The following is a 24,811-nucleotide window of genomic DNA, read 5'->3' on the forward strand; positions in this document are numbered from 1 at the left end:
TAATTATTCTGCCTGCTATAGAAAACTCCAGCCAGAAGCCACATAGTCTGAGCTTGCCTTTAAACGTGCAACATGCAAGGCATCTGTTTGTGCTGATTCTTTAAGAAGGGAACGCCTTGGAATCAGCCAACAAACGACACGACCTTAGGCCCGGCTAGCTCAGTCGGTAGAGCATGAGACTCTTAATCTCAGGGTCGTGGGTTCGAGCCCCACGTTGGGCGTGTAAGCTGCTTTTCTCCTTGGAGCTTTACATTGCAGCCCCAGGCCAAGTGACCTTTATAAAAATCCTGACCGAGGCGTATTCGGTCAGGATACTCTTTGCATTTCTGTTGCAAATGTTGGTTCCGAGGAAATAAGCTCTCCTATGTACACAGTTAGGACTCCATTCTTCGTGTTATCCTTGTCGCTCGCTATCAAACAGCCCTCTGATCCGTCCTCCGCCATCCCACGTTGTTCTTTTGTCTGTCTCTGTGGCGCAATCGGTTAGCGCGTTCGGCTGTTAACCGAAAGGTTGGTGGTTCGAGCCCACCCAGGGACGCTGGGTGCATTTCAGTGACAGGGAGAGCACCGTAGCAGTTGAGGCAACCATGTTGTCAGTAACTCTTGTTTCACTGCACTGATTTTTTTGTAGGATTTTTTTACAGAACCGTCTGATCACAGTGTTAAAGGTTGATGACCTGGAATAGCAAAACAGTTTAAAGACATACCTTGGTGCCATCCAAAGGACTACATCCAAGCCTAAGCCGAAACCCAATTGTATGCGTGAATGAAAGAGGATATTGTCTTATCGAAAGCTCACGCCACAGGAATTTAAGACTAACTGAAGTGCTGTGGCTCTCACACAACAAGGTTCTTGTCATCTGTCATTTTTAACGTGGTTGCGCGCATGCTACACAACACACCGCTTACAAGGCGCACAAACTGAAAGACCAATGGTGAAGAGGCAGTCACGACCAATGGACAAAAACGTTTCCTCATAAATTCATGCCAGAACTTGATCGATCTTTCTCCGTTTATGCCGTCGGCACCGTGATTAGCTGGACCTACTACAAGGTCAACTGGCAAGAATATCAAACAGGTCTGGAAAAAATAGCAGCATCTGTGACTGCTCGAGATGTGCCCAGATCACATGGATGGTCTGCTCAAAAACAACAAGCACCAGCATCTGCAACGAGCACAGACTCGCCTGCGAGCAAGAGGTTTTGCAGCGGACCTTAATTATTCTGCCTGCTATAGAAAACTCCAGCCAGAAGCCACGTAGTCTGAGCTTGCCTTTAAACGTGCAACATGCAAGGCATCTGTTCGTGCTGATTCTTTAAGAAGGGAACGCCTTGGAATCAGCCAACAAACGGCACGACCTTAGGCCCGGCTAGCTCAGTCGGTAGAGCATGAGACTCTTAATCTCAGGGTCGTGGGTTCGAGCCCCACGTTGGGCGTGTAAGCTGCTTTTCTCCTTGGAGCTTTACATTGCAGCCCCAGGCCAAGTGACCTTTATAAAAATCCTGACCGAGGCGTATTCGGTCAGGATACTCTTTGCATTTCTGTTGCAAATGTTGGTTCCGAGGAAATAAGCTCTCCTATGTACACAGTTAGGACTCCATTCTTCGTGTTATCCTTGTCGCTCGCTATCAAACAGCCCTCTGATCCGTCCTCCGCCATCCCACGTTGTTCTTTTGTCTGTCTCTGTGGCGCAATCGGTTAGCGCGTTTGGCTGTTAACCGAAAGGTTGGTGGTTCGAGCCCACCCAGGGACGCTGGGTGCTTTTCAGTGACAGGGAGAGCACCGTAGCAGTTGAGGCAACCATGTTGTCAGTAACTCTTGTTTCACTGCGCTGATTTTTTTGTAGGATTTTTTTACAGAACCGTCTGATCACAGTGTTAAAGGTTGATGACCTGGAATAGCAAAACAGTTTAAAGACATACCTTGGTGCCATCCAAAGGACTACATCCAAGCCTAAGCCGAAACCCAATTGTATGCGTGAATGAAAGAGGATATTGTCTTATCGAAAGCTCACGCCACAGGAATTTAAGACTAACTGAAGTGCTGTGGCTCTCACACAACAAGGTTCTTGTCATCTGTCATTTTTAACGTGGTTGTGCGCATGCTACACAACACACCGCTTACAAGGCGCACAAACTGAAAGACCAATGGTGAAGAGGCAGTCACGACCAATGGACAAAAACGTTTCCTCATAAATTCATGCCAGAACTTGATCGATCTTTCTCCGTTTATGCCGTCGGCACCGTGATTAGCTGGACCTACTACAAGGTCAACTGGCAAGAATATCAAACAGGTCTGGAAAAAATAGCAGCATCTGTGACTGCTCGAGATGTGCCCAGATCACATGGATGGTCTGCTCAAAAACAACAAGCACCAGCATCTGCAACGAGCACAGACTCGCCTGCGAGCAAGAGGTTTTGCAGCGGACCTTAATTATTCTGCCTGCTATAGAAAACTCCAGCCAGAAGCCACATAGTCTGAGCTTGCCTTTAAACGTGCAACATGCAAGGCATCTGTTTGTGCTGATTCTTTAAGAAGGGAACGCCTTGGAATCAGCCAACAAACGACACGACCTTAGACCCGGCTAGCTCAGTCGGTAGAGCATGAGACTCTTAATCTCAGGGTCGTGGGTTCGAGCCCCACGTTGGGCGTGTAAGCTGCTTTTCTCCTTGGAGCTTTACATTGCAGCCCCAGGCCAAGTGACCTTTATAAAAATCCTGACCGAGGCGTATTCGGTCAGGATACTCTTTGCATTTCTGTTGCAAATGTTGGTTCCGAGGAAATAAGCTCTCCTATGTACACAGTTAGGACTCCATTCTTCGTGTTATCCTTGTCGCTCGCTATCAAACAGCCCTCTGATCCGTCCTCCGCCATCCCACGTTGTTCTTTTGTCTGTCTCTGTGGCGCAATCGGTTAGCGCGTTCGGTTGTTAACCGAAAGGTTGGTGGTTCGAGCCCACCCAGGGACGCTGGGTGCATTTCAGTGACAGGGAGAGCACCGTAGCAGTTGAGGCAACCATGTTGTCAGTAACTCTTGTTTCACTGCACTGATTTTTTTGTAGGATTTTTTTACAGAACCGTCTGATCACAGTGTTAAAGGTTGATGACCTGGAATAGCAAAACAGTTTAAAGACATACCTTGGTGCCATCCAAAGGACTACATCCAAGCCTAAGCCGAAACCCAATTGTATGCGTGAATGAAAGAGGATATTGTCTTATCGAAAGCTCACGCCACAGGAATTTAAGACTAACTGAAGTGCTGTGGCTCTCACACAACAAGGTTCTTGTCATCTGTCATTTTTAACGTGGTTGTGCGCATGCTACACAACACACCGCTTACAAGGCGCACAAACTGAAAGACCAATGGTGAAGAGGCAGTCACGACCAATGGACAAAAACGTTTCCTCATAAATTCATGCCAGAACTTGATCGATCTTTCTCCGTTTATGCCGTCGGCACCGTGATTAGCTGGACCTACTACAAGGTCAACTGGCAAGAATATCAAACAGGTCTGGAAAAAATAGCAGCATCTGTGACTGCTCGAGATGTGCCCAGATCACATGGATGGTCTGCTCAAAAACAACAAGCACCAGCATCTGCAACGAGCACAGACTCGCCTGCGAGCAAGAGGTTTTGCAGCGGACCTTAATTATTCTGCCTGCTATAGAAAACTCCAGCCAGAAGCCACGTAGTCTGAGCTTGCCTTTAAACGTGCAACATGCAAGGCATCTGTTTGTGCTGATTCTTTAAGAAGGGAACGCCTTGGAATCAGCCAACAAACGGCACGACCTTAGGCCCGGCTAGCTCAGTCGGTAGAGCATGAGACTCTTAATCTCAGGGTCGTGGGTTCGAGCCCCACGTTGGGCGTGTAAGCTGCTTTTCTCCTTGGAGCTTTACATTGCAGCCCCAGGCCAAGTGACCTTTATAAAAATCCTGACCGAGGCGTATTCGGTCAGGATACTCTTTGCATTTCTGTTGCAAATGTTGGTTCCGAGGAAATAAGCTCTCCTATGTACACAGTTAGGACTCCATTCTTCGTGTTATCCTTGTCGCTCGCTATCAAACAGCCCTCTGATCCGTCCTCCGCCATCCCACGTTGTTCTTTTGTCTGTCTCTGTGGCGCAATCGGTTAGCGCGTTCGGCTGTTAACCGAAAGGTTGGTGGTTCGAGCCCACCCAGGGACGCTGGGTGCTTTTCAGTGACAGGGAGAGCACCGTAGCAGTTGAGGCAACCATGTTGTCAGTAACTCTTGTTTCACTGCGCTAATTTTTTTGTAGGATTTTTTTACAGAACCGTCTGATCACAGTGTTAAAGGTTGATGACCTGGAATAGCAAAACAGTTTAAAGACATACCTTGGTGCCATCCAAAGGACTACATCCAAGCCTAAGCCGAAACCCAATTGTATGCGTGAATGAAAGAGGATATTGTCTTATCGAAAGCTCACGCCACAGGAATTTAAGACTAACTGAAGTGCTGTGGCTCTCACACAACAAGGTTCTTGTCATCTGTCATTTTTAACGTGGTTGTGCGCATGCTACACAACACACCGCTTACAAGGCGCACAAACTGAAAGACCAATGGTGAAGAGGCAGTCACGACCAATGGACAAAAACGTTTCCTCATAAATTCATGCCAGAACTTGATCGATCTTTCTCCGTTTATGCCGTCGGCACCGTGATTAGCTGGACCTACTACAAGGTCAACTGGCAAGAATATCAAACAGGTCTGGAAAAAATAGCAGCATCTGTGACTGCTCGAGATGTGCCCAGATCACATGGATGGTCTGCTCAAAAACAACAAGCACCAGCATCTGCAACGAGCACAGACTCGCCTGCGAGCAAGAGGTTTTGCAGCGGACCTTAATTATTCTGCCTGCTATAGAAAACTCCAGCCAGAAGCCACGTAGTCTGAGCTTGCCTTTAAACGTGCAACATGCAAGGCATCTGTTTGTGCTGATTCTTTAAGAAGGGAACGCCTTGGAATCAGCCAACAAACGGCACAACCTTAGGCCCGGCTAGCTCAGTCGGTAGAGCATGAGACTCTTAATCTCAGGGTCGTGGGTTTGAGCCCCACGTTGGGCGTGTAAGCTGCTTTTCTCCTTGGAGCTTTACATTGCAGCCCCAGGCCAAGTGACCTTTATAAAAATCCTGACCGAGGCGTATTCGGTCAGGATACTCTTTGCATTTCTGTTGCAAATGTTGGTTCCGAGGAAATAAGCTCTCCTATGTACACAGTTAGGACTCCATTCTTCGTGTTATCCTTGTCGCTCGCTATCAAACAGCCCTCTGATCCGTCCTCCGCCATCCCACGTTGTTCTTTTGTCTGTCTCTGTGGCGCAATCGGTTAGCGCGTTCGGCTGTTAACCGAAAGGTTGGTGGTTCGAGCCCACCCAGGGACGCTGGGTGCTTTTCAGTGACAGGGAGAGCACCGTAGCAGTTGAGGCAACCATGTTGTCAGTAACTCTTGTTTCACTGCGCTGATTTTTTTGTAGGATTTTTTTACAGAACCGTCTGATCACAGTGTTAAAGGTTGATGACCTGGAATAGCAAAACAGTTTAAAGACATACCTTGGTGCCATCCAAAGGACTACATCCAAGCCTAAGCCGAAACCCAATTGTATGCGTGAATGAAAGAGGATATTGTCTTATCGAAAGCTCACGCCACAGGAATTTAAGACTAACTGAAGTGCTGTGGCTCTCACACAACAAGGTTCTTGTCATCTGTCATTTTTAACGTGGTTGTGCGCATGCTACACAACACACCGCTTACAAGGCGCACAAACTGAAAGACCAATGGTGAAGAGGCAGTCACGACCAATGGACAAAAACGTTTCCTCATAAATTCATGCCAGAACTTGATCGATCTTTCTCCGTTTATGCCGTCGGCACCGTGATTAGCTGGACCTACTACAAGGTCAACTGGCAAGAATATCAAACAGGTCTGGAAAAAATAGCAGCATCTGTGACTGCTCGAGATGTGCCCAGATCACATGGATGGTCTGCTCAAAAACAACAAGCACCAGCATCTGCAACGAGCACAGACTCGCCTGCGAGCAAGAGGTTTTGCAGCGGACCTTAATTATTCTGCCTGCTATAGAAAACTCCAGCCAGAAGCCACGTAGTCTGAGCTTGCCTTTAAACGTGCAACATGCAAGGCATCTGTTTGTGCTGATTCTTTAAGAAGGGAACGCCTTGGAATCAGCCAACAAACGACACGACCTTAGGCCCGGCTAGCTCAGTCGGTAGAGCATGAGACTCTTAATCTCAGGGTCGTGGGTTCGAGCCCCACGTTGGGCGTGTAAGCTGCTTTTCTCCTTGGAGCTTTACATTGCAGCCCCAGGCCAAGTGACCTTTATAAAAATCCTGACCGAGGCGTATTCGGTCAGGATACTCTTTGCATTTCTGTTGCAAATGTTGGTTCCGAGGAAATAAGCTCTCCTATGTACACAGTTAGGACTCCATTCTTCGTGTTATCCTTGTCGCTCGCTATCAAACAGCCCTCTGATCCGTCCTCCGCCATCCCACGTTGTTCTTTTGTCTGTCTCTGTGGCGCAATCGGTTAGCGCGTTCGGCTGTTAACCGAAAGGTTGGTGGTTCGAGCCCACCCAGGGACGCTGGGTGCTTTTCAGTGACAGGGAGAGCACTGTAGCAGTTGAGGTAACTCTTGTTTCACTGCGCTGATTTTTTTGTAGGATTTTTTTACAGAACCGTCTGATCACAGTGTTAAAGGTTGATGACCTGGAATAGCAAAACAGTTTAAAGACATACCTTGGTGCCATCCAAAGGACTACATCCAAGCCTAAGCCGAAACCCAATTGTATGCGTGAATGAAAGAGGATATTGTCTTATCGAAAGCTCACGCCACAGGAATTTAAGACTAACTGAAGTGCTGTGGCTCTCACACAACAAGGTTCTTGTCATCTGTCATTTTTAACGTGGTTGTGCGCATGCTACACAACACACCGCTTACAAGGCGCACAAACTGAAAGACCAATGGTGAAGAGGCAGTCACGACCAATGGACAAAAACGTTTCCTCATAAATTCATGCCAGAACTTGATCGATCTTTCTCCGTTTATGCCGTCGGCACCGTGATTAGCTGGACCTACTACAAGGTCAACTGGCAAGAATATCAAACAGGTCTGGAAAAAATAGCAGCATCTGTGACTGCTCGAGATGTGCCCAGATCACATGGATGGTCTGCTCAAAAACAACAAGCACCAGCATCTGCAACGAGCACAGACTCGCCTGCGAGCAAGAGGTTTTGCAGCGGACCTTAATTATTCTGCCTGCTATAGAAAACTCCAGCCAGAAGCCACATAGTCTGAGCTTGCCTTTAAACGTGCAACATGCAAGGCATCTGTTTGTGCTGATTCTTTAAGAAGGGAACGCCTTGGAATCAGCCAACAAACGACACGACCTTAGGCCCGGCTAGCTCAGTCGGTAGAGCATGAGACTCTTAATCTCAGGGTCGTGGGTTCGAGCCCCACGTTGGGCGTGTAAGCTGCTTTTCTCCTTGGAGCTTTACATTGCAGCCCCAGGCCAAGTGACCTTTATAAAAATCCTGACCGAGGCGTATTCGGTCAGGATACTCTTTGCATTTCTGTTGCAAATGTTGGTTCCGAGGAAATAAGCTCTCCTATGTACACAGTTAGGACTCCATTCTTCGTGTTATCCTTGTCGCTCGCTATCAAACAGCCCTCTGATCCGTCCTCCGCCATCCCACGTTGTTCTTTTGTCTGTCTCTGTGGCGCAATCGGTTAGCGCGTTCGGCTGTTAACCGAAAGGTTGGTGGTTCGAGCCCACCCAGGGACGCTGGGTGCATTTCAGTGACAGGGAGAGCACCGTAGCAGTTGAGGCAACCATGTTGTCAGTAACTCTTGTTTCACTGCACTGATTTTTTTGTAGGATTTTTTTACAGAACCGTCTGATCACAGTGTTAAAGGTTGATGACCTGGAATAGCAAAACAGTTTAAAGACATACCTTGGTGCCATCCAAAGGACTACATCCAAGCCTAAGCCGAAACCCAATTGTATGCGTGAATGAAAGAGGATATTGTCTTATCGAAAGCTCACGCCACAGGAATTTAAGACTAACTGAAGTGCTGTGGCTCTCACACAACAAGGTTCTTGTCATCTGTCATTTTTAACGTGGTTGCGCGCATGCTACACAACACACCGCTTACAAGGCGCACAAACTGAAAGACCAATGGTGAAGAGGCAGTCACGACCAATGGACAAAAACGTTTCCTCATAAATTCATGCCAGAACTTGATCGATCTTTCTCCGTTTATGCCGTCGGCACCGTGATTAGCTGGACCTACTACAAGGTCAACTGGCAAGAATATCAAACAGGTCTGGAAAAAATAGCAGCATCTGTGACTGCTCGAGATGTGCCCAGATCACATGGATGGTCTGCTCAAAAACAACAAGCACCAGCATCTGCAACGAGCACAGACTCGCCTGCGAGCAAGAGGTTTTGCAGCGGACCTTAATTATTCTGCCTGCTATAGAAAACTCCAGCCAGAAGCCACGTAGTCTGAGCTTGCCTTTAAACGTGCAACATGCAAGGCATCTGTTTGTGCTGATTCTTTAAGAAGGGAACGCCTTGGAATCAGCCAACAAACGGCACGACCTTAGGCCCGGCTAGCTCAGTCGGTAGAGCATGAGACTCTTAATCTCAGGGTCGTGGGTTCGAGCCCCACGTTGGGCGTGTAAGCTGCTTTTCTCCTTGGAGCTTTACATTGCAGCCCCAGGCCAAGTGACCTTTATAAAAATCCTGACCGAGGCGTATTCGGTCAGGATACTCTTTGCATTTCTGTTGCAAATGTTGGTTCCGAGGAAATAAGCTCTCCTATGTACACAGTTAGGACTCCATTCTTCGTGTTATCCTTGTCGCTCGCTATCAAACAGCCCTCTGATCCGTCCTCCGCCATCCCACGTTGTTCTTTTGTCTGTCTCTGTGGCGCAATCGGTTAGCGCGTTTGGCTGTTAACCGAAAGGTTGGTGGTTCGAGCCCACCCAGGGACGCTGGGTGCTTTTCAGTGACAGGGAGAGCACCGTAGCAGTTGAGGCAACCATGTTGTCAGTAACTCTTGTTTCACTGCGCTGATTTTTTTGTAGGATTTTTTTACAGAACCGTCTGATCACAGTGTTAAAGGTTGATGACCTGGAATAGCAAAACAGTTTAAAGACATACCTTGGTGCCATCCAAAGGACTACATCCAAGCCTAAGCCGAAACCCAATTGTATGCGTGAATGAAAGAGGATATTGTCTTATCGAAAGCTCACGCCACAGGAATTTAAGACTAACTGAAGTGCTGTGGCTCTCACACAACAAGGTTCTTGTCATCTGTCATTTTTAACGTGGTTGTGCGCATGCTACACAACACACCGCTTACAAGGCGCACAAACTGAAAGACCAATGGTGAAGAGGCAGTCACGACCAATGGACAAAAACGTTTCCTCATAAATTCATGCCAGAACTTGATCGATCTTTCTCCGTTTATGCCGTCGGCACCGTGATTAGCTGGACCTACTACAAGGTCAACTGGCAAGAATATCAAACAGGTCTGGAAAAAATAGCAGCATCTGTGACTGCTCGAGATGTGCCCAGATCACATGGATGGTCTGCTCAAAAACAACAAGCACCAGCATCTGCAACGAGCACAGACTCGCCTGCGAGCAAGAGGTTTTGCAGCGGACCTTAATTATTCTGCCTGCTATAGAAAACTCCAGCCAGAAGCCACATAGTCTGAGCTTGCCTTTAAACGTGCAACATGCAAGGCATCTGTTTGTGCTGATTCTTTAAGAAGGGAACGCCTTGGAATCAGCCAACAAACGACACGACCTTAGACCCGGCTAGCTCAGTCGGTAGAGCATGAGACTCTTAATCTCAGGGTCGTGGGTTCGAGCCCCACGTTGGGCGTGTAAGCTGCTTTTCTCCTTGGAGCTTTACATTGCAGCCCCAGGCCAAGTGACCTTTATAAAAATCCTGACCGAGGCGTATTCGGTCAGGATACTCTTTGCATTTCTGTTGCAAATGTTGGTTCCGAGGAAATAAGCTCTCCTATGTACACAGTTAGGACTCCATTCTTCGTGTTATCCTTGTCGCTCGCTATCAAACAGCCCTCTGATCCGTCCTCCGCCATCCCACGTTGTTCTTTTGTCTGTCTCTGTGGCGCAATCGGTTAGCGCGTTCGGTTGTTAACCGAAAGGTTGGTGGTTCGAGCCCACCCAGGGACGCTGGGTGCATTTCAGTGACAGGGAGAGCACCGTAGCAGTTGAGGCAACCATGTTGTCAGTAACTCTTGTTTCACTGCACTGATTTTTTTGTAGGATTTTTTTACAGAACCGTCTGATCACAGTGTTAAAGGTTGATGACCTGGAATAGCAAAACAGTTTAAAGACATACCTTGGTGCCATCCAAAGGACTACATCCAAGCCTAAGCCGAAACCCAATTGTATGCGTGAATGAAAGAGGATATTGTCTTATCGAAAGCTCACGCCACAGGAATTTAAGACTAACTGAAGTGCTGTGGCTCTCACACAACAAGGTTCTTGTCATCTGTCATTTTTAACGTGGTTGTGCGCATGCTACACAACACACCGCTTACAAGGCGCACAAACTGAAAGACCAATGGTGAAGAGGCAGTCACGACCAATGGACAAAAACGTTTCCTCATAAATTCATGCCAGAACTTGATCGATCTTTCTCCGTTTATGCCGTCGGCACCGTGATTAGCTGGACCCACTACAAGGTCAACTGGCAAGAATATCAAACAGGTCTGGAAAAAATAGCAGCATCTGTGACTGCTCGAGATGTGCCCAGATCACATGGATGGTCTGCTCAAAAACAACAAGCACCAGCATCTGCAACGAGCACAGACTCGCCTGCGAGCAAGAGGTTTTGCAGCGGACCTTAATTATTCTGCCTGCTATAGAAAACTCCAGCCAGAAGCCACGTAGTCTGAGCTTGCCTTTAAACGTGCAACATGCAAGGCATCTGTTTGTGCTGATTCTTTAAGAAGGGAACGCCTTGGAATCAGCCAACAAACGACACGACCTTAGGCCCGGCTAGCTCAGTCGGTAGAGCATGAGACTCTTAATCTCAGGGTCGTGGGTTCGAGCCCCACGTTGGGCGTGTAAGCTGCTTTTCTCCTTGGAGCTTTACATTGCAGCCCCAGGCCAAGTGACCTTTATAAAAATCCTGACCGAGGCGTATTCGGTCAGGATACTCTTTGCATTTCTGTTGCAAATGTTGGTTCCGGGGAAATAAGCTCTCCTATGTACACAGTTAGGACTCCATTCTTCATGTTATCCTTGTCGCCCGCTATCAAACAGCCCTCTGATCCGTCCTCGGCCATCCCACGTTGCTCTTTTGTCTGTCTCTGTGGCGCAATCGGTTAGCGCGTTCTGCTGTTAACCGAAAGGTTGGTGGTTCGAGCCCACCCAGGGACGCTGGATGCTTTTCAGTGACAGGGAGAGCACCACAGCATCGTGTAGCAGTTGAGGCAACCATGTTGTCAGTAACTCTTGTTTCACTGCGCTGATTTTTTTGTAGGATTTTTTTACAGAACCGTCTGATCACAGTGTTAAAGGTTGATGACCTGGAATAGCAAAACAGTTTAAAGACATACCTTGGTGCCATCCAAAGGACTACATCCAAGCCTAAGCCGAAACCCAATTGTATGCGTGAATGAAAGAGGATATTGTCTTATCGAAAGCTCACGCTACAGGAATTTAAGACTAACTGAAGTGCTGTGGCTCTCACACAACAAGGTTCTTGTCATCTGTCATTTTTAACGTGGTTGTGCGCATGCTACACAACACACCGCTTACAAGGCGCACAAACTGAAAGACCAATGGTGAAGAGGCAGTCACGACCAATGGACAAAAACGTTTCCTCATAAATTCATGCCAGAACTTGATCGATCTTTCTCCGTTATGCCGTCGGCACCGTGATTAGCTGGACCCACTACAAGGTCAACTGGCAAGAATATCAAACAGGTCTGGAAAAAATAGCAGCATCTGTGACTGCTCGAGATGTGCCCAGATCACATGGATGGTCTGCTCAAAAACAGCAAGCACCAGCATCTGCAACGAGCACAGACTCGCCTGCGAGCAAGAGGTTTTGCAGCGGACCTTAATTATTCTGCCTGCTATAGAAAACTCCAGCCAGAAGCCACGTAGTCTGAGCTTGCCTTTAAACGTGCAACATGCAAGGCATCTGTTTGTGCTGATTCTTTAAGAAGGGAACGCCTTGGAATCAGCCAACAAACGACACGACCTTAGGCCCGGCTAGCTCAGTCGGTAGAGCATGAGACTCTTAATCTCAGGGTCGTGGGTTCGAGCCCCACGTTGGGCGTGTAAGCTGCTTTTCTCCTTGGAGCTTTACATTGCAGCCCCAGGCCAAGTGACCTTTATAAAAATCCTGACCGAGGCGTCTCTTTGCATTTCTGTTGCAAATGTTGGTTCCGGGGAAATAAGCTCTCCTATGTACACAGTTAGGACTCCATTCTACGTGTTATCCTTGTCGCTCGCTATCAAACAGCCCTCTGATCCGTCCTCCGCCATCCCACGTTGCTCTTTTGTCTGTCTCTGTGGCGCAATCGGTTAGCGCGTTCGGCTGTTAACCGAAAGGTTGGTGGTTCGAGCCCACCCAGGGACGCTGGATGCTTTTCAGTGACAGGGAGAGCACCACAGCATCGTGTAGCAGTTGAGGCAACCATGTTGTCAGTAACTCTTGTTTCACTGCGCTGATTTTTTTGTAGGATTTTTTTACAGAACCGTCTGATCACAGTGTTAAAGGTTGATGACCTGGAATAGCAAAACAGTTTAAAGACATACCTTGGTGCCATCCAAAGGACTACATCCAAGCCTAAGCCGAAACCCAATTGTATGCGTGAATGAAAGAGGATATTGTCTTATTCGAAAGCTCACGCTACAGGAATTTAAGACTAACTGAAGTGCTGTGGCTCTCACACAACAAGGTTCTTGTCATCTGTCATTTTTAACGTGGTTGTGCGCATGCTACACAACACACCGCTTACAAGGCGCACAAACTGAAAGACCAATGGTGAAGAGGCAGTCACGACCAATGGACAAAAACGTTTCCTCATAAATTCATGCCAGAACTTGATCGATCTTTCTCCGTTTATGCCGTCAGCACCGTGATTAGCTGGACCCACTACAAGGTCAACTGGCAAGAATATCAAACAGGTCTGGAAAAAATAGCAGCATCTGTGACTGCTCGAGATGTGCCCAGATCACATGGATGGTCTGCTCAAAAACAACAAGCACCAGCATCTGCAACGAGCACAGACTCGCCTGCGAGCAAGAGGTTTTGCAGCGGACCTTAATTATTCTGCCTGCTATAGAAAACTCCAGCCAGAAGCCACGGAGTCTGAGCTTGCCTTTAAACGTGCAACATGCAAGGCATCTGTTTGTGCTGATTCTTTAAGAAGGGAACGCCTTGGAATCAGCCAACAAACGGCACGACCTTAGGCCCGGTTGGCTCAGTCGGTAGAGCATGAGACTCTTAATCTCAGGGTCGTGGGTTCGAGCCCCACGTTGGGCGTGTAAGCTGCTTTTCTCCTTGGAGCTTTACATTGCAGCCCCAGGCCAAGTGACCTTTATAAAAATCCTGACCGAGGCGTATTCGGTCAGGATACTCTTTGCATTTCTGTTGCAAATGTTGGTTCCGAGGAAATAAGCTCTCCTATGTACACAGTTAGGACTCCATTCTTCGTGTTATCCTTGTCGCTCGCTATCAAACAGCCCTCTGATCCGTCCTCCGCCATCCCACGTTGTTCTTTTGTCTGTCTCTGTGGCGCAATCGGTTAGCGCGTTTGGCTGTTAACCGAAAGGTTGGTGGTTCGAGCCCACCCAGGGACGCTGGGTGCTTTTCAGTGACAGGGAGAGCACCGTAGCAGTTGAGGCAACCATGTTGTCAGTAACTCTTGTTTCACTGCGCTGATTTTTTTGTAGGATTTTTTTACAGAACCGTCTGATCACAGTGTTAAAGGTTGATGACCTGGAATAGCAAAACAGTTTAAAGACATACCTTGGTGCCATCCAAAGGACTACATCCAAGCCTAAGCCGAAACCCAATTGTATGCGTGAATGAAAGAGGATATTGTCTTATCGAAAGCTCACGCCACAGGAATTTAAGACTAACTGAAGTGCTGTGGCTCTCACACAACAAGGTTCTTGTCATCTGTCATTTTTAACGTGGTTGTGCGCATGCTACACAACACACCGCTTACAAGGCGCACAAACTGAAAGACCAATGGTGAAGAGGCAGTCACGACCAATGGACAAAAACGTTTCCTCATAAATTCATGCCAGAACTTGATCGATCTTTCTCCGTTTATGCCGTCGGCACCGTGATTAGCTGGACCTACTACAAGGTCAACTGGCAAGAATATCAAACAGGTCTGGAAAAAATAGCAGCATCTGTGACTGCTCGAGATGTGCCCAGATCACATGGATGGTCTGCTCAAAAACAACAAGCACCAGCATCTGCAACGAGCACAGACTCGCCTGCGAGCAAGAGGTTTTGCAGCGGACCTTAATTATTCTGCCTGCTATAGAAAACTCCAGCCAGAAGCCACATAGTCTGAGCTTGCCTTTAAACGTGCAACATGCAAGGCATCTGTTTGTGCTGATTCTTTAAGAAGGGAACGCCTTGGAATCAGCCAACAAACGACACGACCTTAGACCCGGCTAGCTCAGTCGGTAGAGCATGAGACTCTTAATCTCAGGGTCGTGGGTTCGAGCCCCACGTTGGGCGTGTAAGCTGCTTTTCTCCTTGGAGCTTTACATTGCAGCCCCAGGCCAAGTGACCTTTATAAAAATCCTGACCGAGGCGTATTCGGTCAGGATACTCTTTGCATTTCTGTTGCAAATGTTGGTTCCGAGGAAATAAGCTCTCCTATGTACACAGTTAGGACTCCATTCTTCGTGTTATCCTTGTCGCTCGCTATCAAACAGCCCTCTGATCCGTCCTCCGCCATCCCACGTTGTTCTTTTGTCTGTCTCTGTGGCGCAATCGGTTAGCGCGTTCGGTTGTTAACCGAAAGGTTGGTGGTTCGAGCCCACCCAGGGACGCTGGGTGCATTTCAGTGACAGGGAGAGCACCGTAGCAGTTGAGGCAACCATGTTGTCAGTAACTCTTGTTTCACTGCACTGATTTTTTTGTAGGATTTTTTTACAGAACCGTCTGATCACAGTGTTAAAGGTTGATGACCTGGAATAGCAAAACAGTTTAAAGACATACCTTGGTGCCATCCAAAGGACTACATCCAAGCCTAAGCCGAAACCCAATTGTATGCGTGAATGAAAGAGGATATTGTCTTATCGAAAGCTCACGCCACAGGAATTTAAGACTAACTGAAGTGCTGTGGCTCTCACACAACAAGGTTCTTGTCATCTGTCATTTTTAACGTGGTTGTGCGCATGCTACACAACACACCGCTTACAAGGCGCACAAACTGAAAGACCAATGGTGAAGAGGCAGTCACGACCAATGGACAAAAACGTTTCCTCATAAATTCATGCCAGAACTTGATCGATCTTTCTCCGTTTATGCCGTCGGCACCGTGATTAGCTGGACCCACTACAAGGTCAACTGGCAAGAATATCAAACAGGTCTGGAAAAAATAGCAGCATCTGTGACTGCTCGAGATGTGCCCAGATCACATGGATGGTCTGCTCAAAAACAACAAGCACCAGCATCTGCAACGAGCACAGACTCGCCTGCGAGCAAGAGGTTTTGCAGCGGACCTTAATTATTCTGCCTGCTATAGAAAACTCCAGCCAGAAGCCACGTAGTCTGAGCTTGCCTTTAAACGTGCAACATGCAAGGCATCTGTTTGTGCTGATTCTTTAAGAAGGGAACGCTTTGGAATCAGCCAACAAACGACACGACCTTAGGCCCGGCTAGCTCAGTCGGTAGAGCATGAGACTCTTAATCTCAGGGTCGTGGGTTCGAGCCCCACGTTGGGCGTGTAAGCTGCTTTTCTCCTTGGAGCTTTACATTGCAGCCCCAGGCCAAGTGACCTTTATAAAAATCCTGACCGAGGCGTATTCGGTCAGGATACTCTTTGCATTTCTGTTGCAAATGTTGGTTCCGGGGAAATAAGCTCTCCTATGTACACAGTTAGGACTCCATTCTTCATGTTATCCTTGTCGCCCGCTATCAAACAGCCCTCTGATCCGTCCTCGGCCATCCCACGTTGCTCTTTTGTCTGTCTCTGTGGCGCAATCGGTTAGCGCGTTCTGCTGTTAACCGAAAGGTTGGTGGTTCGAGCCCACCCAGGGACGCTGGATGCTTTTCAGTGACAGGGAGAGCACCACAGCATCGTGTAGCAGTTGAGGCAACCATGTTGTCAGTAACTCTTGTTTCACTGCGCTGATTTTTTTGTAGGATTTTTTTACAGAACCGTCTGATCACAGTGTTAAAGGTTGATGACCTGGAATAGCAAAACAGTTTAAAGACATACCTTGGTGCCATCCAAAGGACTACATCCAAGCCTAAGCCGAAACCCAATTGTATGCGTGAATGAAAGAGGATATTGTCTTATCGAAAGCTCACGCTACAGGAATTTAAGACTAACTGAAGTGCTGTGGCTCTCACACAACAAGGTTCTTGTCATCTGTCATTTTTAACGTGGTTGTGCGCATGCTACACAACACACCGCTTACAAGGCGCACAAACTGAAAGACCAATGGTGAAGAGGCAGTCACGACCAATGGACAAAAACGTTTCCTCATAAATTCATGCCAGAACTTGATCGATCTTTCTCCGTTATGCCGTCGGCACCGTGATTAGCTGGACCCACTACAAGGTCAACTGGCAAGAATATCAAACAGGTCTGGAAAAAATAGCAGCATCTGTGACTGCTCGAGATGTGCCCAGATCACATGGATGGTCTGCTCAAAAACAACAAGCACCAGCATCTGCAACGAGCACAGACTCGCCTGCGAGCAAGAGGTTTTGCAGCGGACCTTAATTATTCTGCCTGCTATAGAAAACTCCAGCCAGAAGCCACGTAGTCTGAGCTTGCCTTTAAACGTGCAACATGCAAGGCATCTGTTTGTGCTGATTCTTTAAGAAGGGAACGCCTTGGAATCAGCCAACAAACGACACAACCTTAGGCCCGGCTAGCTCAGTCGGTAGAGCATGAGACTCTTAATCTCAGGGTCGTGGGTTCGAGCCCCACGTTGGGCGTGTAAGCTGCTTTTCTCCTTGGAGCTTTACATTGCAGCCCCAGGCCAAGTGACCTTTATAAAAATCCTGACCGAGGCGTCTCTTTGCATTTCTGTTGCAAATGTTGGTTCCGGGGAAATAAGCTCTCCTATGTACACAGTTAGGACTCCATTCTTCGTGTTATCCTTGTCGCTCGCTATCAAACAGCCCTCTGATCCGTCCTCCGCCATCCCACGTTGCTCTTTTGTCTGTCTCTGTGGCGCAATCGGTTAGCGCGTTCGGCTGTTAACCGAAAGGTTGGTGGTTCGAGCCCACCCAGGGACGCTGGATGCTTTTCAGTGACAGGGAGAGCACCACAGCATCGTGTAGCAGTTGAGGCAACCATGTTGTCAGTAACTCTTGTTTCACTGCGCTGATTTTTTTGTAGGATTTTTTTACAGAACCGTCTGATCACAGTGTTAAAGGTTGATGACCTGGAATAGCAAAACAGTTTAAAGACATACCTTGGTGCCATCCAAAGGACTACATCCAAGCCTAAGCCGAAACCCAATTGTATGCGTGAATGAAAGAGGATATTGTCTTATTCGAAAGCTCACGCTACAGGAATTTAAGACTGACCCCGGATTTCCACCGACTGCGGAACGGCTGCGGATCCGTTGCGGAACGGCGGCGGAGTCAATCGGTTTCCATTCAAGTCAATGTGTGTATTTCCACTGACTGCGCTCCGAATCCGTCACAGCTCCGGCCATCCGCAGCCCTCCGGCACAAATACGCAGAGCTTCTATTTTTGACGGATGCCGGACAGCTCCGCAGGGCGGAGCCATGACTTTATCGCGTGATCATACCTGAATTCATGAGAACTCGTGTTTTTTTATTAAATCTTTGCAATACAAACATTACAAACACACACAAATAAAGTCATTAATACAGAAACAACAAATAATAGACAGGAACAGAGCCAGGGGAGTTTCAAATAAATACATTAAAGATAAAGCATATATAAATGTTTTAGCAGCCTTCTTATTTTTTGAATTTTGGATGGATTTGATGTACTGCTCTGTCTATGCGAGATCTCGTGTTGTGATCTGGGCTGGTTTGTAAAAACGTCATAATTCAACGGCTTAATGGGCAGAGACAGAACTAGGTATCGCGCGATCATCACGTGAATTTGCGAGACCTCGTCACTTCAGCACGCAGCCGCTCTGCAACAAAAACGGAACTGGTGCGTATTGGCGGACGGCAGAGTGCGGAGACGTAACGCAGCGGAGCTGATCTGCAGCTGCTCCGCAGTCGGTGGAAATCCGGGGTAACTGAAGTGCTGTGGCTCTCACACAACAAGGTTCTTGTCATCTGTCATTTTTAACGTGGTTGTGCGCATGCTACACAACACACCGCTTACAAGGCGCACAAACTGAAAGACCAATGGTGAAGAGGCAGTCACGACCAATGGACAAAAACGTTTCCTCATAAATTCATGCCAGAACTTGATCGATCTTTCTCCGTTTATGCCGTCAGCACCGTGATTAGCTGGACCCACTACAAGGTCAACTGGCAAGAATATCAAACAGGTCTGGAAAAAATAGCAGCATCTGTGACTGCTCGAGATGTGCCCAGATCACATGGATGGTCTGCTCAAAAACAACAAGCACCAGCATCTGCAACGAGCACAGACTCGCCTGCGAGCAAGAGGTTTTGCAGCGGACCTTAATTATTCTGCCTGCTATAGAAAACTCCAGCCAGAAGCCACGGAGTCTGAGCTTGCCTTTAAACGTGCAACATGCAAGGCATCTGTTTGTGCTGATTCTTTAAGAAGGGAACGCCTTGGAATCAGCCAACAAACGGCACGACCTTAGGCCCGGTTGGCTCAGTCGGTAGAGCATGAGACTCTTAATCTCAGGGTCGTGGGTTCGAGCCCCACGTTGGGCGTGTAAGCTGCTTTTCTCCTTGGAGCTTTACATTGCAGCCCCAGGCCAAGTGACCTTTATAAAAATCCTGACCGAGGCGTATTCGGTCAGGATACTCTTTGCATTTCTGTTGCAAATGTTGGTTCCGGGGAAATAAGCTCTCCTATGTACACAGTTAGGACTCCATTCTTCGTGTTATCCTTGTCGCTCGCTATCAAACAGCCCTCTGATCCGTCCTCCGCCATCCCACGTTGCTCTTTTGTCTGTCTCTGTGGCGCAATCGGTTAGCGCGTTCGGCTGTTAACCGAAAGGTTGGTGGTTCGTGCCCACCCAGGGACGCTGGATGCTTTTCAGTGACAGGGAGAGCACCACAGCATCGTGTAGCAGTTGAGGCAACCATGTTGTCAGTAACTCTTGTTTCACTGCGCTGATTTTTTTGTAGGATTTTTTTACAGAACCGTCTGATCACAGTGTTAAAGGTTGATGACCTGGAATAGCAAAACAGTTTAAAGACATACCTTGGTGCCATCCAAAGGACTACATCCAAGCCTAAGCTGAAACCCAATTGTATGCGTGAATGAAAGAGGATATTGTCTTATCGAAAGCTCACGCTACAGGAATTTAAGACTAGCTGAAGTGCTGTGGCTCTCACACAACAAGGTTCTTGTCATCTGTCATTTTTAACGTGGTTGTGCGCATGCTACACAACACACCGCTTACAAGGCGCACAAACTGAAAGACCAATGGTCAAAAATGTTTCCTCATAAATTCATGCCAGAACTTGATCGATCTTTCTCCGTTTATGCCGTCTGCCCCGTGATTAGCTGGACCCACTACAAGGCCAACTGGCAAGAATATCAAACAGGTCTGGAAAAAATAGCAGAATCTGTGACTGCTCGAGATGTGCCAAGATCACATGGATGGTCTGCTCAAAAACAACAAGCACCAGCAAGCTAGAGGTTTTGCAGCGGACCTTAATTATTCTGCCTGCTATAGAAAACTCCAGCCAGAAGCCACGTAGCCTAAGCTTGCCTTTAAACGTGCAACATACAAGGCATCTGTTTGTGCTGATTCTTTAAGAAGGGAACGCCTTGGAATCAGCCAACAAACAACACAACCTTAGGCCCGGCTAGCTCAGTCGGTAGAGAATGAGGCTTTTAATCTCAGGGTCATGGGTTCGAGCCCCATGTTCGGCGTGTAAGCTGCTTTACATTGCAGCCCCAGGCCAAGTGACCTTTATAAAAATCCTGACCGAGGCGTCTCTTTGCATTTCTGTTGCAAATGTTGGTTCCGGGGAAATTAGCTCTCCTATGTACACATTTAGGACTCCATTCTTAGCGTTAACCTTGTCGCTCGCTGTCAAACAGCCCTCTGATCCGTCCTTTGCCATCCCACACCTGTCCGTCTCGGTTAGCGCGTTCGGCGGTTAGCCGAAAGGTTGGTGATTCGAGCCCACCCAGGGACGCTGGATGTTTTTTAGTGACAGGGAGAGCACCACAGCATCGTGTTGTTGTTGAGGCAACGATGCTGTCGGTAACTGTTGTTCCACTGCGCTGATTTTTTGTAGGATTTATTTACAGAACTGTCTGATCACAGTGTTAAAGCTCGATGACCTGGAATAGCAAAACAGTTTAAAGACATACCTTGGTGCCTTCCAAAGGATTAATAATAATAATAATAATAATTAATTTTATTTATAATGCGCCTCTCTCAAACTCAAAGCGCTATAACATACATACAAAATAATCAACAATAAAGCATTACAGTAAAAAGAATAAAACAAATACATAAGTTTTATACATTAAAAGCAGGACTAAAAAGATGTGTCTTAAGAAGTTTCTTAAAACAGTCCATAGAAGCAGCATCCCTGATAGACGCAGGTAATGCATTCCATAGCTTTGGTGCCCTATAGGAGAAGGCCCTTCCCACCATGGTTTTTAATTTACAACGAGGCTGCAACAGAGAAAGAGAGCCAGCAGAGCGGAGAGAGCGAGCAGGAATGGATGGAGTAACCAACTCACAGATGTAATCTGGAGCCAACCCATGTACTGCTTTATAGGTTAAAATCAAAATTTTAAAATCAATACGCGACTGAACTGGAAGCCAGTGAAGTTGTTGGAGTACAGGTGTAATGTGATTTCGTGAGGATGTGGGTCAAAACACGTGCGGCAGAGTTCTGTATATATTGCAACTTCTTAATGGAGTTAGCTGGTAAACCAGCAAAAAGAGAATTACAATAGTCAAGCCTTGACGTGATGAAAGTATGAATTAGCCTCTCTGCGTCAGGCCTAGAGAGAAACGGTCTGATGCGCGCAATATTCCTCAGATGGAAAAAAGCAACCTTTGTTATATTTTTAAAATGTGAATTAAAAGTTAGCTGAGCATCAAAAATCACACCCAAGTTGCGAACCTGACCAGAAGGGGACAATTGAGTATTGTCTACTGAAATCATAAAATCCTCACATTTACCAACATTTAAAGGAGTGCCAATTAATAATACTTCAGTTTTGGAGCAATTAAGTCTTAGGAAGTTGAGTTTCATCCACCCTTTAATTTCCAGCAAACAGTCAGACAGTTTAGAGGAGGAAGAATTAAAATCAGGCTGAGAGCTGATATAAATCTGGGTGTCGTCTGCATAGCAGTGAAAGCTCAGGCCATACTTCCGAATAATCTGCCCAAGGGGGAGCATATAAACACTAAATAAAATAGGACCCAAAACTGACCCCTGAGGGACACCCTGACACAGAGGAGCAGTCTGAGATCTATTCGAACCCAGATAGACAAATTGGGAGCGATCTGAGAGGTAAGATTAAAAGCAATTTAACACAGTTCCAGACAGACCGGTCCACTTATGCAATCTGTCCAATAATGTACTGTGACAAATTGTAACAAATGCAGCAGTAAGGTCTAACATGACCAAAAGACCACAAGCCCCAGAGTCAGCTATTACAAGGAGATAATTGAGAACTCTGACCAATGCAGTCTCTGTACTGTGTCCAGATCTAAACCCAGATTGAAATCTTTCTAATAGCTTTCTAGTCGCAAGCTCGAAGCTCTGTTGAGCTTATCAGCTAAATCCTTTTTTCACTATCTTATTCCTATCTATATAATATAACTTATTAGTTTATCTTAGGAATACTTTACCTTGACGATTACTGAGTTGTATTACTAAGCAAAACGATTTTATCACTAGTAACACTCGGTGTTAGCATAAAGCACGCTAGCATCACCAGTCGGTGCCGGCTAAAGCTACATTTCTTACCGTCTGTTTACTTAAATCTGCCTTCGTTGGTGATCTAATGGCGGATTCATCCGATGTATGCTTTTCTGACCTGTCCACACCAGATCGGGAAGCTGTGAAGGAGGTGCTGCGGTTCCATTGCAGAGTCGGCGTGCCTAACATCACCCTGACCACAGACGCTCGTAGACGGCTGAGGCGTGCTACGAGCGAGCACCTGTCTCGATGCAGCTTCACGGACCGCATTCAGGCGAACGGAGACGCCCAGCATAAAAACGGTAAGACTCCGTTTGTCATTGTAACCTGCACTACTTGCCACATGTACAGTTTAGCTTCTTCCGTCACCATAGAGGAATTTAGTGTATTGGGTGCTAAGTGTATTGAAGTAGTAAGGCTGACGGAGAAGGTTGCAGAACTAAAAGCGCGCATCCGAACGCTAGTTGAGGACAGTAAGTGTCACGAGTGACTATCGGGGTGGAACTAAAGAAGAGTTCCGCCCGGACCGATTTACCCGAACACCGGCACTTCCAGGTAACCCTGGGCAACGTAATCAGCGGAAACCAGCGACAGGTGTGAGCGTCGGCGTGGCGAACGCTGATTAGAGGATTCAAGGGAAGAGGAAGTTTAAATAGAGCATGTGAAACACAGTATGTTGTTAATTGTTTTGTTCCATTGTTGGTGAATGTTGGAGCGGGCGTTGTGGCAAGCGGTGTGTTGATGTGGTGAAGTGGACGAATAGGAACTGAAGAGAGGATCTGTTGGAGGAAAGAGGGCGGAGAAACAAGTTATGGAAACAGGTTTGAAAGGAAATCAATCGTATTAAAGCAGTACATTCTCACTTGTGTGTATACATCTGCATTAAAGGCCACCGCGAAGCACGACCTCTGGCGGAGATTCCGTGAGTCGAGTGGCTTTGTGGAAGACTGCAAAAGGAAGAACAACAACACAGAAGAGAGAGAAATAATCGTCATTAGACTGTGAGTACCAGTGGTCTATTATTTATCCTGAAAGCATTGGAGGAACAGACAGTGACTACTTGTGAGGAGTGTGTTGTTGTGTAGTGGCCCTACCGTGGAGAACCGCAGAGCCACATCAGAGCCCGAGCTAAGAGCTATATGTACCTGAACTATCTTGTTGATATAGAGCAGCACGCCCATTGAATCGCAGAACCAGAGCTAAGAGCTACATGTACTTGAACTGTCTTGTCATTATAGAGCAGCACGTCCATTGAACCGCAGAGCACATCGGAGCAAGAGTCAAAGCTGTACGTACCTGAACTGTCCTGTTGACCGCCGAGCCACCCTAGAGTGAGTAAAGTTAAACTTACCTGAGAGACCGTAGATGCAGTTCTGTGCGCCGAGTGAAGTCCACACCTGCCTGGTACATCCATAGGCCTGGTAGAGTAACATCCTCGAGGAAACCTGAAAGAGAAAGCAGAGTGGTGTTTATTCCAGCAGCTTGCCATTGCAATCCCCCCAGTGCCTGAGGGAGGCGCTGCAAAAATAGTGAGGTTTCCCTTAATCTGTCTCTTGTGTGTGTGTGACTGCAGTAGATCCCAGAGACGAGCGCCCTGTGTAAGAGAAAAGAAGAGAGAGAGAGTTACGGACACGGGAAGAATCCTACTTATACTTACCTGATTCACCACAGTCAAGTACTGGAACAAGTCGTGTAACGGCCGGAAGGCTATGGAGCAGGTAGTCGCCATATACCCCCCTACATTCCACTAATTATTGTTTATTCTGCCTCCAGGAGCAAAGGAGGGCACGACGGGTTAAAGAAAGCAAGGAAAAGAGTCTCCGTCTCCCCGGCTCCCTCCCCTCCTCAGTAGTGCTTTGGCCCGGCACTTTGCTCCTCTTCCCCTGAAGAGTCTGTGGAGGACAGACAAAGAGATCTTTTAAATTTCCCATTCTCCCTTTCCCCCTGCTTAACAGCATTTTAAATAATTTAAATAAAAAAATTTTAACTCTTACTTACCTGTTCGTGTGTTTGGTCATTGGGGTGCTTTTGGGGACCTCCTCGAGGTGGAACGCGCCGGAGGGGCATACAGTAGCCCGCTCCGGCTGGTAACATAAGACCGCTAATGTTAATGTTACAAACACTGTTTTGGTTGGGCCTAGTGTTAAGCGTAATACACATGGCTCGGTTCCGACTTCAGAGTCAAGGCGGCTGACTAACTGGGTGACTGTCAGGCGGGATAGTCACATTCGGCACCCAAATCACGCTCCTGTTTTAATATCAAACAGATTTTCTCCACTCAGCAATACACCGGCTGAGACGTCTGTTAAAAGTGCCCTGGTTATTGTAGATTCCATACTCAGGAACGTTGACATTGATGCACCAGCCACCATGGTTGATTGTATACCGGGAGCCAGAGCATCTGACATTAGATCAAAACTTAAAGTGCTGGCTAATGCTAAAGTTTAGTTTTCTAAGATTGTTATTCACTTCGGCACGAATGA

General features: G+C 47.2%; 31 non-coding genes across 31 annotated transcripts; all 31 read left to right on the forward strand.

Annotated features, from left to right (window-relative positions):
• The first annotated feature begins 148 nt into the window (after nucleotides 1–148).
• Nucleotides 149–221, forward strand: trnak-cuu (transfer RNA lysine (anticodon CUU)). The gene has a single exon. It is a non-coding gene; the product is annotated as a tRNA-Lys (tRNA).
• Nucleotides 222–464: 243 nt separating this feature from the next.
• trnan-guu (transfer RNA asparagine (anticodon GUU)) lies at nucleotides 465–538 on the forward strand. The gene has a single exon. It is a non-coding gene; the product is annotated as a tRNA-Asn (tRNA).
• Nucleotides 539–1,363: 825 nt separating this feature from the next.
• Nucleotides 1,364–1,436, forward strand: trnak-cuu (transfer RNA lysine (anticodon CUU)). Its single transcript has one exon. It is a non-coding gene; the product is annotated as a tRNA-Lys (tRNA).
• Nucleotides 1,437–1,679: 243 nt separating this feature from the next.
• trnan-guu (transfer RNA asparagine (anticodon GUU)) lies at nucleotides 1,680–1,753 on the forward strand. The gene has a single exon. It is a non-coding gene; the product is annotated as a tRNA-Asn (tRNA).
• Nucleotides 1,754–2,578: 825 nt separating this feature from the next.
• Nucleotides 2,579–2,651, forward strand: trnak-cuu (transfer RNA lysine (anticodon CUU)). The gene has a single exon. It is a non-coding gene; the product is annotated as a tRNA-Lys (tRNA).
• Nucleotides 2,652–2,894: 243 nt separating this feature from the next.
• On the forward strand, nucleotides 2,895–2,968 carry trnan-guu (transfer RNA asparagine (anticodon GUU)). The gene has a single exon. It is a non-coding gene; the product is annotated as a tRNA-Asn (tRNA).
• Nucleotides 2,969–3,793: 825 nt separating this feature from the next.
• Nucleotides 3,794–3,866, forward strand: trnak-cuu (transfer RNA lysine (anticodon CUU)). The gene has a single exon. It is a non-coding gene; the product is annotated as a tRNA-Lys (tRNA).
• A 243-nt stretch (nucleotides 3,867–4,109) lies between these two features.
• trnan-guu (transfer RNA asparagine (anticodon GUU)) lies at nucleotides 4,110–4,183 on the forward strand. The gene has a single exon. It is a non-coding gene; the product is annotated as a tRNA-Asn (tRNA).
• An 825-nt stretch (nucleotides 4,184–5,008) lies between these two features.
• On the forward strand, nucleotides 5,009–5,081 carry trnak-cuu (transfer RNA lysine (anticodon CUU)). Its single transcript has one exon. It is a non-coding gene; the product is annotated as a tRNA-Lys (tRNA).
• Nucleotides 5,082–5,324: 243 nt separating this feature from the next.
• Nucleotides 5,325–5,398, forward strand: trnan-guu (transfer RNA asparagine (anticodon GUU)). Its single transcript has one exon. It is a non-coding gene; the product is annotated as a tRNA-Asn (tRNA).
• Nucleotides 5,399–6,223: 825 nt separating this feature from the next.
• Nucleotides 6,224–6,296, forward strand: trnak-cuu (transfer RNA lysine (anticodon CUU)). Its single transcript has one exon. It is a non-coding gene; the product is annotated as a tRNA-Lys (tRNA).
• Nucleotides 6,297–6,539: 243 nt separating this feature from the next.
• Nucleotides 6,540–6,613, forward strand: trnan-guu (transfer RNA asparagine (anticodon GUU)). The gene has a single exon. It is a non-coding gene; the product is annotated as a tRNA-Asn (tRNA).
• An 810-nt stretch (nucleotides 6,614–7,423) lies between these two features.
• Nucleotides 7,424–7,496, forward strand: trnak-cuu (transfer RNA lysine (anticodon CUU)). The gene has a single exon. It is a non-coding gene; the product is annotated as a tRNA-Lys (tRNA).
• A 243-nt stretch (nucleotides 7,497–7,739) lies between these two features.
• Nucleotides 7,740–7,813, forward strand: trnan-guu (transfer RNA asparagine (anticodon GUU)). The gene has a single exon. It is a non-coding gene; the product is annotated as a tRNA-Asn (tRNA).
• An 825-nt stretch (nucleotides 7,814–8,638) lies between these two features.
• On the forward strand, nucleotides 8,639–8,711 carry trnak-cuu (transfer RNA lysine (anticodon CUU)). Its single transcript has one exon. It is a non-coding gene; the product is annotated as a tRNA-Lys (tRNA).
• A 243-nt stretch (nucleotides 8,712–8,954) lies between these two features.
• Nucleotides 8,955–9,028, forward strand: trnan-guu (transfer RNA asparagine (anticodon GUU)). The gene has a single exon. It is a non-coding gene; the product is annotated as a tRNA-Asn (tRNA).
• An 825-nt stretch (nucleotides 9,029–9,853) lies between these two features.
• trnak-cuu (transfer RNA lysine (anticodon CUU)) lies at nucleotides 9,854–9,926 on the forward strand. Its single transcript has one exon. It is a non-coding gene; the product is annotated as a tRNA-Lys (tRNA).
• Nucleotides 9,927–10,169: 243 nt separating this feature from the next.
• trnan-guu (transfer RNA asparagine (anticodon GUU)) lies at nucleotides 10,170–10,243 on the forward strand. Its single transcript has one exon. It is a non-coding gene; the product is annotated as a tRNA-Asn (tRNA).
• Nucleotides 10,244–11,068: 825 nt separating this feature from the next.
• Nucleotides 11,069–11,141, forward strand: trnak-cuu (transfer RNA lysine (anticodon CUU)). The gene has a single exon. It is a non-coding gene; the product is annotated as a tRNA-Lys (tRNA).
• A 1,151-nt stretch (nucleotides 11,142–12,292) lies between these two features.
• Nucleotides 12,293–12,365, forward strand: trnak-cuu (transfer RNA lysine (anticodon CUU)). Its single transcript has one exon. It is a non-coding gene; the product is annotated as a tRNA-Lys (tRNA).
• Nucleotides 12,366–12,594: 229 nt separating this feature from the next.
• Nucleotides 12,595–12,668, forward strand: trnan-guu (transfer RNA asparagine (anticodon GUU)). The gene has a single exon. It is a non-coding gene; the product is annotated as a tRNA-Asn (tRNA).
• Nucleotides 12,669–13,504: 836 nt separating this feature from the next.
• trnak-cuu (transfer RNA lysine (anticodon CUU)) lies at nucleotides 13,505–13,577 on the forward strand. The gene has a single exon. It is a non-coding gene; the product is annotated as a tRNA-Lys (tRNA).
• Nucleotides 13,578–13,820: 243 nt separating this feature from the next.
• Nucleotides 13,821–13,894, forward strand: trnan-guu (transfer RNA asparagine (anticodon GUU)). The gene has a single exon. It is a non-coding gene; the product is annotated as a tRNA-Asn (tRNA).
• Nucleotides 13,895–14,719: 825 nt separating this feature from the next.
• Nucleotides 14,720–14,792, forward strand: trnak-cuu (transfer RNA lysine (anticodon CUU)). Its single transcript has one exon. It is a non-coding gene; the product is annotated as a tRNA-Lys (tRNA).
• A 243-nt stretch (nucleotides 14,793–15,035) lies between these two features.
• On the forward strand, nucleotides 15,036–15,109 carry trnan-guu (transfer RNA asparagine (anticodon GUU)). Its single transcript has one exon. It is a non-coding gene; the product is annotated as a tRNA-Asn (tRNA).
• Nucleotides 15,110–15,934: 825 nt separating this feature from the next.
• Nucleotides 15,935–16,007, forward strand: trnak-cuu (transfer RNA lysine (anticodon CUU)). The gene has a single exon. It is a non-coding gene; the product is annotated as a tRNA-Lys (tRNA).
• A 243-nt stretch (nucleotides 16,008–16,250) lies between these two features.
• trnan-guu (transfer RNA asparagine (anticodon GUU)) lies at nucleotides 16,251–16,324 on the forward strand. Its single transcript has one exon. It is a non-coding gene; the product is annotated as a tRNA-Asn (tRNA).
• Nucleotides 16,325–17,158: 834 nt separating this feature from the next.
• trnak-cuu (transfer RNA lysine (anticodon CUU)) lies at nucleotides 17,159–17,231 on the forward strand. Its single transcript has one exon. It is a non-coding gene; the product is annotated as a tRNA-Lys (tRNA).
• A 229-nt stretch (nucleotides 17,232–17,460) lies between these two features.
• trnan-guu (transfer RNA asparagine (anticodon GUU)) lies at nucleotides 17,461–17,534 on the forward strand. Its single transcript has one exon. It is a non-coding gene; the product is annotated as a tRNA-Asn (tRNA).
• Nucleotides 17,535–19,063: 1,529 nt separating this feature from the next.
• trnak-cuu (transfer RNA lysine (anticodon CUU)) lies at nucleotides 19,064–19,136 on the forward strand. The gene has a single exon. It is a non-coding gene; the product is annotated as a tRNA-Lys (tRNA).
• A 243-nt stretch (nucleotides 19,137–19,379) lies between these two features.
• trnan-guu (transfer RNA asparagine (anticodon GUU)) lies at nucleotides 19,380–19,453 on the forward strand. The gene has a single exon. It is a non-coding gene; the product is annotated as a tRNA-Asn (tRNA).
• The last annotated feature ends 5,358 nt before the right edge of the window (nucleotides 19,454–24,811 follow it).

The sequence above is a fragment of the Paramisgurnus dabryanus genome, chromosome 8, assembly GCF_030506205.2.
Source record: "Paramisgurnus dabryanus chromosome 8, PD_genome_1.1, whole genome shotgun sequence".
Taxonomy (NCBI): Eukaryota; Metazoa; Chordata; class Actinopteri; order Cypriniformes; family Cobitidae; genus Paramisgurnus; species Paramisgurnus dabryanus.